This window comes from Pristiophorus japonicus, chromosome 3, assembly GCF_044704955.1.
Source record: "Pristiophorus japonicus isolate sPriJap1 chromosome 3, sPriJap1.hap1, whole genome shotgun sequence".
Classification (NCBI taxonomy): Eukaryota; Metazoa; Chordata; class Chondrichthyes; family Pristiophoridae; genus Pristiophorus; species Pristiophorus japonicus.
The window spans coordinates 262,519,500-262,527,231 of NC_091979.1; the positions used below are offsets into that span (position 1 = coordinate 262,519,500).

The 7,732-nt window shown below is 47.1% G+C and overlaps 1 protein-coding gene across 4 annotated transcripts in view; it reads right to left on the reverse strand.

Annotated features, from left to right (window-relative positions):
• The window catches only part of tdrd1 (tudor domain containing 1), a 190,515-nt gene extending 184,156 nt beyond the window's left edge, over positions 1 to 6,359 (reverse strand). For 2 of the 4 annotated variants that reach the window (XM_070876598.1, XM_070876596.1), the window contains exon 1: positions 6,163 to 6,294. The gene's annotated coding sequence lies outside the window, so the exon portion shown is untranslated. The other 2 variants (XM_070876594.1, XM_070876597.1) reach the window with 2 other exon arrangements.
• Positions 6,360 to 7,732: the final 1,373 nt, after the last annotated feature.

Sequence of the window (7,732 nt, forward strand, 5' to 3'; positions counted from 1 at the left end):
GGATTCACTCTGGAGCATCCACGATGCTGAGAATGACGTGAATAGCACGTTTAGCGAGTTGGTCTTACCGCAGGTAAAGGGTACACAGCCAGATAGTGGATGGGTGACCAACAGGAAGAGCAGTGGAAGGAAGGTAGTGCAGGGGTCCCCTGCGGTCATCCCCCTGCAAAACAGATACACCGCTTTGGGTACTGTTGAGGGGGATGACTTATCAGGGGAGAGCAGCAGCAGCCAAATTCATGGCACCGTGGGTGGCTCTGCTGCACAAGAGGGCATGAAAAAAAGAGTAGGAGAGCTATAGTGATAGATTCGTTTGTAAGGGGAATAGATAGGCGTTTCTGTGGCCACAACCGAGACCCCAGGAAGGTATGTTGCCTCCCTGGTGCAAGGGTCAAGGATGTTTTGGAGCAGGTGCAGGATATTCTGAAAAGGGAGGGTGAACAGCCAGTTGTAGTGGTGCATATAGGTACCAACGATATAGGTAAAAAACGGGATGAGGTCCTACAAGACAAACTTCGGGAGCTAGGAGCTAAATTCAAAATTAGGACCTCAAAAGTAGTAATCTCAGGATTGCTACCAGTGCCACGTGCTAGTCAGAATAGGAATCGCAGGATAGCTCAGATGAATACGTGGCTTGAGGAGTGGTGCACAAGGGAGGGATTCAAATTGCTGGGACATTGGAACCGGTTCTGGGGGAGGTGGGACCAGTACAAACCGGACGGTCTGCACCTGGGCAGGACCGGAACCAATGTCCAAGAGGGAGTGTTTGCTTGTGCTGTTGGGGAGGAGTTAAACTATTATGGCAGGGGGATGGGAACCTATGCAGGGAGACAGAGGGAAATAAAATGGAGGCAGAAGTAAAAGATAGAAAGGAGAATAGTAAAAGTGGAGGGCAGAGAAACCCAAGGCAAAAAACAAAAAGGGCCACATTACAGCAAAATTCTAAACTGGCAAAGTGTGTTTAAAAAGACAAGCCTGAAGGCTCTGTGCCTCAATGTGAGGAGTATTCGGAATAAGGTGGACGAATTAACTGCGCAGATAGCAGTTAACGGATATGATGTAATTGGCATCATGGACCACATGGCTCCAGGATGACCAAGGCTGGGAACTCAACACCCAGGGGTATTCAACATTTAGGAAGAACAGAGAGAGAGGAAAAGGAGGCGGGGTGGTGTTGCTGGTTAAAGAGGAAATTAATGCAATAGTAAGGAAGGACATTAGCCTGATGTGGAATCAGTATGGGTGGAGCTACGGAATGTCAAAGGGCAGAAAACACTGGTGGGAGTTGTGAACAGACCACCAAACAGTCGCAGTGAGATTGGGGACAGCATCAAACAAGAAATAAGGGATGTATGCAATAAAGGTACAGCAGTTATCATGGGCGACTTTAATCTACATATTGATTGGGCTAACCAAACTGGTAGCATTGCGGTGGAGGAGGATTTCCTGGAGTGTATCATGGATGGTTTTCTAGACCAATGTGTCATGGAACCAACTAGGGAGCTGGCCATCATAGACTGGGTGATGTGTAATGAGAAGGGACTAATTAGCAATCTTGTTGTGCGAGGCCCCTTGGGGAAGAGTGACCATAATATGGTAGAATTCTTTATTAAGATGGAGAGTGACACAGTTAATTTGGAAACTAGGGTTCTGAACTTAAGGAAAGGTAACTTCATCAGTATGAGGCGTGAATTGGCTAGAACAGACTGGCAAAGGATACTTAAAGGGTTGACGGTGGATAAGCAATGGCAAACAATTAAAGATCACATGGATGAACTTCAGCAATTGTACATCCCTGTCTGGAGTAAAAATAAAACAGGGAAGGTGGCTCAACCGTGGCGAACAAGGGAAATTAAGGATAGTGTTAAAATCAAGAAAGAGGCATATAAATGAGAATCTGTATCACTGTAGCTACCAACTTTATATGTATTATCCGTACTAATTTCAAATGTATTAACTCTTTCTAAAATGGCCGCTCATGGTTATTGCTGACTCTTTAGATCTCACTGTAGGGGAAAACAATGAGTGACTTGTCTTTGTTAAACAACCTTGAGGAACCGTCTGATCATGGGAATGTAGCAACAGCTGTAGGAGCTAAACTGTGGGAATATCCAGAGAAGCAGAACTGTGTCTTCCTTGCCTGCAAAACAAAGATAAGCTGGAGATGACTTAATCTTCTCTCATGATTAGGGGCATTGCTTAATTAACTGTGTAAATGACTAATTTAGCTTGTATCATCGCCACGGTAGCTGATGTGATAGGACAATGAAAAGGGGTTGTACCAATCACGAGCTTTATAAATGTATTGATTTTGGAATGATTTTTGCTTGCTCTGATGGATTCGACAGACTCATGGAGTCAGTGCCCCTTTATCAGAGCAAGACCCTTCATCGATGAAGCCTGAATAAAGTTAGTCTGAACTAAACTTTAAAGTATTCGAATCAGTGTATTCGCTGAAACAGATTGAAGGAAAAGAATCCGTATCAACATAAATTGGCTAGAAAAAGCAACAAACCTGAGGACTGGGACAAATTTAGAATTCAACAGAGGACTAAGGATTTAATTAAGAGGGGGAAATAAGAGTACGAGAGGAAGCTTGCAGGGAACATAAAAACTGACTGCAAAAGCTTCTATAAATATGTGAAGAGAAAAAGATTAGTGAAGACAAATGTAGGTCCCGTGCAGTCGGATTCAGGTGAATTTATAATGGGGAACAAAGAAATGGCAGACCAACTGAACAAATACTTCAGTTCTGTCTTCACGAAGGAAGACACAAATAACCTTCCGGGTGTACTAGTGGACAGTGGGTCTCGTGAGGAGGAGGAACTGAAGGATATCCTTATTAGGCGGGAAATTGTGTTAGGGAAATTGATGGGATTGAAGGCCGATAAATCCCCGGGGCCTGATAGTCTGCATCCCAGAGTACTTAAGGAAGTGGCCAAAGAAATAGTGGAAGCATCGGTGATCATTTTCCAACACCCCTCTGTCGACTCTGGATCAGTTCCTATGGACTGGAGGGTAGCTAATGTAACACCACTTTTTAAAAAAGGAGGAAGAGAAAACGGGTAATTATAGACCGGTTAGCCTGACATCAGAAGTGCGGAAAATGTTGGAAGCAATCATTAAGGATGAAATAGCAGCGCATTTGGAAAGCAGTGACAGGATCAGTCCAAGTCAGCATGGATTTATGAAAGGGAAATCATGCTTGACAAATCTTCTGGAATTTTTTTGAGGATGTAACTAGCAGAGTGGACAAGGGAGAACCAGTGGATGTGATGTATTTGGACTTTCAAAAGGCTTTTGACAAGGTCCCGCACAAGAGATTGGTGTACAAAATCAAAGCACATGGTATTGGGGGGTAATGTACTGACGTGGATAGAGAACTGGTTGGCAGACAGGAAGCAGAGAGTCGGGATAAACGGGTCCTTTTCAGAATGGCAGGCAGTGATTAGTGGAGTGCCGCAGGGCTCAGTGCTGGGACCCCAGTTCTTCACAATATGCATTAACGATTTAGATGAAGGGATTGAGTGTAGTATCTCCAAGTTTGCAGATGACACTAAACTGGGTGGTGCTGTGAGGAGGACGCTAAGAGGCTGCAAGGCGACTTGGACAGGTTAGGTGAGTGGGCAAATGCATTGCAGTATAATGTGGATAAATGAGAGGTTATCCATTTTGGGGGCAAAAACACAAAGGCAGATTATTATCTGAATGGCAGCAGATTAGGAAAAGGGGAGGTGCAACAAGACCTGGGTGTCATGGTTCATCAGTCATTTAAAGTTGGCATGCAGGTACAGCAGGCAGTGAAGGTGGCAAATGGTATGTTGGCCTTCATAGCTAGGGGATTTGAGTATAGCAGCAGGGAGGTCTCACTGCAGTTGTACAGGGCCTTGGTGAGGCCTCACCTGGAATATTGTGTTCAGTTTTAGTCTCCTAATCTGAGGAAGGACATTCTTGCTATTGAGGGAGTGCAGCGAAGGTTCACCAGACTAATTCCAGGGATGGCTGGACTGACGTATGAGGAGAGACTGGATCAACCAGGCCTTTATTCACTGGAGTTTAGAAGGACGAGAGGGGATCTCATAGAAACGTATAAGATTCTGATGCAGTGGACAGGTTAGGTGCGGGAAGAATGTTCCCGATGTTGGAGAAGTCCAGAACCAGGGGACTATGGGCCCAAGTTTCCACATGATTCGCGCCTGATTTTTAGGAGCAACTGGTGGAGAACGGACTATTTTAGAAATCGCAATTCTCCACATTTTTTTTTCTGCAGTTCGTCAGTTTAGAACAGTTCTAGTTTAGAACAGAATTTTTTCTTCAAAAGGGGGCGTGTCCAGCCACTGACGCCTGATTTGAAAGTTTCCACAGTGAGAATGTACTCCAAACTAAAGTAGAATGGAGCCAGTGAAGATTTTTGTAGAACTGAAAAAGCCTGTTCTACACATTAAAAAATCAGGCGCAGGTTACAAATTAGGCATCCAGAACGGGGGGGGCGGGGGGTGTGGGTGGGGGAAGGGAACTCATTAAATTCGACAATAAATCCTTATTTATACTTCTACAAATAAATCCAACCTGAATAAACATTTATAAGCCAAGAAAAGATTAAATAAACCATCTTCCTACCTGTGTGAAAGTGCTTCAGCCAGGGAGAATTCTGCAGCCGTTCGTGCCGCTGAGCGGGAGGGGGGGCGGGAGAGGGAGAGGGAGAGGGGGGGCGGGAGAGGGAGAGGGGAGAGGGAGAGGGGGGGCGGGAGAGGGAGAGGGGGGGCGGGAGAGGGAGAGGGGGGGCGGGAGAGGGAGAGGGGGGGCGGGAGAGGGAGAGGGGGGGCGGGAGAGGGAGAGGGGGGGCGGGAGAGGGAGAGGGGGGGCGGGAGAGGGAGAGGGGGGGCGGGAGAGGGAGAGGGGGGGCGGGAGAGGGAGAGGGGGGCGGGAGAGGGAGAGGGGGGGCGGGAGAGGGAGAGGGGGGGCGGGAGAGGGAGAGGGGGGGCGGGAGAGGGAGAGGGGGGGCGGGAGAGGGAGAGGGGGGGCGAGAGGGAGAGGGGGGGTGGCGTTGGGTCGGGGAACAGGAGCGTCGGGTCAGTCGGGGGGGGGGGAAGCGGGTCTCGGGTCGGGTCGGGGAAGGGGGCGAGTGTCGGGTCTGGTCAGGCGGGGAGCAGGAGCTGGCCGTGGGAGGAGCCCCAGTGAGGCCATTGGGCCAGGGCTAGGGGCTGCGTGCTTCGGGCCCCTCCCACACAGTTCAGCGCCTGGAGCTAATGCACTTGCGTGCCGACTGTAGCGCGCATGTGCAGAGGTCCCGGCACTGTTTTCAGCGCCGGGACCTGGCTCCGCCCCCCCCCCCCACAGCTCGTGCTGGCTGCGCCTCGGGCCAGAGGACCTGTAAGTAGGTGCAGAATACCGAGGATTTTTTTAGGCGCAAAAAACGTGCACCCAGCTCGGAGGGACGCCCGTTTTTTTCTTGTGGAAACTTGGGCCCATAGTCTTTGGATAAGGGGTGGGCCATTTAGAACTGAGATGAGGAGAAACTTCTTCACTCAGAGAGTTGTTAACCTGTGGAATTCCCTACCGCAGAGAGCTGTTGATGCCAGTTCATTGGATATATTCAAGAGGGAGTTAGATATGGCCCTTACGGCTAAAGAGATCAAGGGGTATGGAGAGATAGCAGGAAAGGGGTACTGAGGGAATGATCAGCCATGATCATATTGAATGGTGGTGCAGGCTCGAAGGGCCGAATGGCCTACTCCTGCACCTATTTTCTATGTTTCTATGATGCATGGATATTAGAGACAGATAGATATCGATAGAGATACAGACAGACGGAGGAGATACAGATAGATGGATAGATAATTTCATTCAGAACAGCTCCCATATTTCTGGTCTTTTTTAATATGAACATTTTTATATACACAGCAAAAGGTCAACATGAAGTAATTGTCAACCTTTAAATGTCGGATACTCCTAGACCTACTTTCTCACTCTGCACGGCAGAGGTCGGTGAATAAATCCGTTCACTGCCAATGAGCTCCCCAAACACCGGGGAAATAAAAATGGTCAATCCCAGTCTTTGCACACATTTCACTGCCCTTTCCTGTTCGTGTCGTTGGAGTTTTGCATTTAAAAAAAAAGAAATGGAAACAATTCCAATTCCATTTAATCGAATTCCCTTACCAGCGTGAAACGAAAATGATGTCAAAAAATCAACAGAACCTCGCCTCCTTTACCGTCAATAAAACATCTCAATGTTCGAGCGAGCAATGAAACAAAAGTTTAAGCAAAGCCGGCGGCGCGAGCATTCGACGCTTTTACCGTTAATCGCCCGGTTGCAGCCGCCTTCCAGATTCCAGCACGTGTCAGCGCTCCCATCCGCGACTCCCACTGCGCATGCGGCAAGCGTGGCCCATGCCCCAGCCCAACCTTGTGACTCGTTTCAATATCAAAACAATAGCTTGCTTGAATATAATTATTTTGCTCAATGCGCACACCTCAAATCCCCATAAGTGATTCTGATTGGCTCCATCCATATTTGTCCCTGTAGAATCTGCATAACAGAAAGAAAGACTTGCATTTATATAGCGTTTTTCACGACCACCAGCCATCCCAAAGCGTTTTACAGCCAATGAAGTACTTTTTGGAGTGTAGTCACTGTTGTAATATAGGAAACGTGGCAGCCAATTTGCACACAGCAAGCTCCCACAAACAGCAATGTGTTAATGACCAGATAATCTGTTTTTATATTGATTGAGGGATAAAAATTGACCAGGGCACATTCCCCTGCTCTTCTTCAAAGTGGTGCCATGGGATCTTTCACATCCACCTGAGAGAGCAGACATTTCAATTTAACATCTCATCTGAAAAACAGCACTCCCAACAGTGCAGCACTCCCTTGGTACTGCACAAGAATGTCAGCCTAGATTTTTGTGTAAAGTTCACTGGAGTGGGACTTGAACCCACAACCTTCTAACTCAGAGCCAAGGGTGCTACCAACTGTGCCACAGCTGACTCTATTTAACCTCCCACCTATTTTTAAACTTTTTGCCCCAACTTTCTCTTAGTCTCCTCATGACACACTTTCTCCAGTCAAAAGGCGGATAAGTAGAGCTGCCTCCAATCTCTCCTAACGCTGTTGCTGCAATGATATGCACAACAGTTTTGGAAGATTCCTTCTCCCATTTTCATGAGGGAAAAGTATCTGATCTGTACTGAAAACTTTCCCACTGCCCACTGTGGTTCTGAAATAACTTTTTTAAGAAATCTGTAATCCTCTTCATACATTCGGCAAATTTGGCATGTGAGATTTTCAGCCACATAACCATGGTGTTGCTTTGTGAAATAAAAACAGACAATGCTGGAAATACTCAGCAGGCCAGGCAGCATTTGTGGAGAGAGAAACAGAGTTGAGGTTTCAGGTCAATGACCCGTTCATCAGAACTCGAACAAGTTGGAGATTTAACAGTTTTTAAGCAAGTGCAGAGGCAGGAAAAGAGGATGTGGAGGAGATTGGGGGAAAGAACAAAATGGAAGGTCTGTGATAGGATGGAAGGCAGGAGTGATTAAATGACAAATGGGATGATGGTGCAAGGCAAATGGGTCAAATAAGGAAACAAAAGATGGATCTTGAGGAGTTATAACTGGCAACAGCAGAACCATTACCAGCACCTGCTGTCTGAGAAATGGGAGTAGTGGTTATGATCTGAAGTTACTGAAATCAGAGTTGCGTCCGGAAGGTTGTAAAATGCTT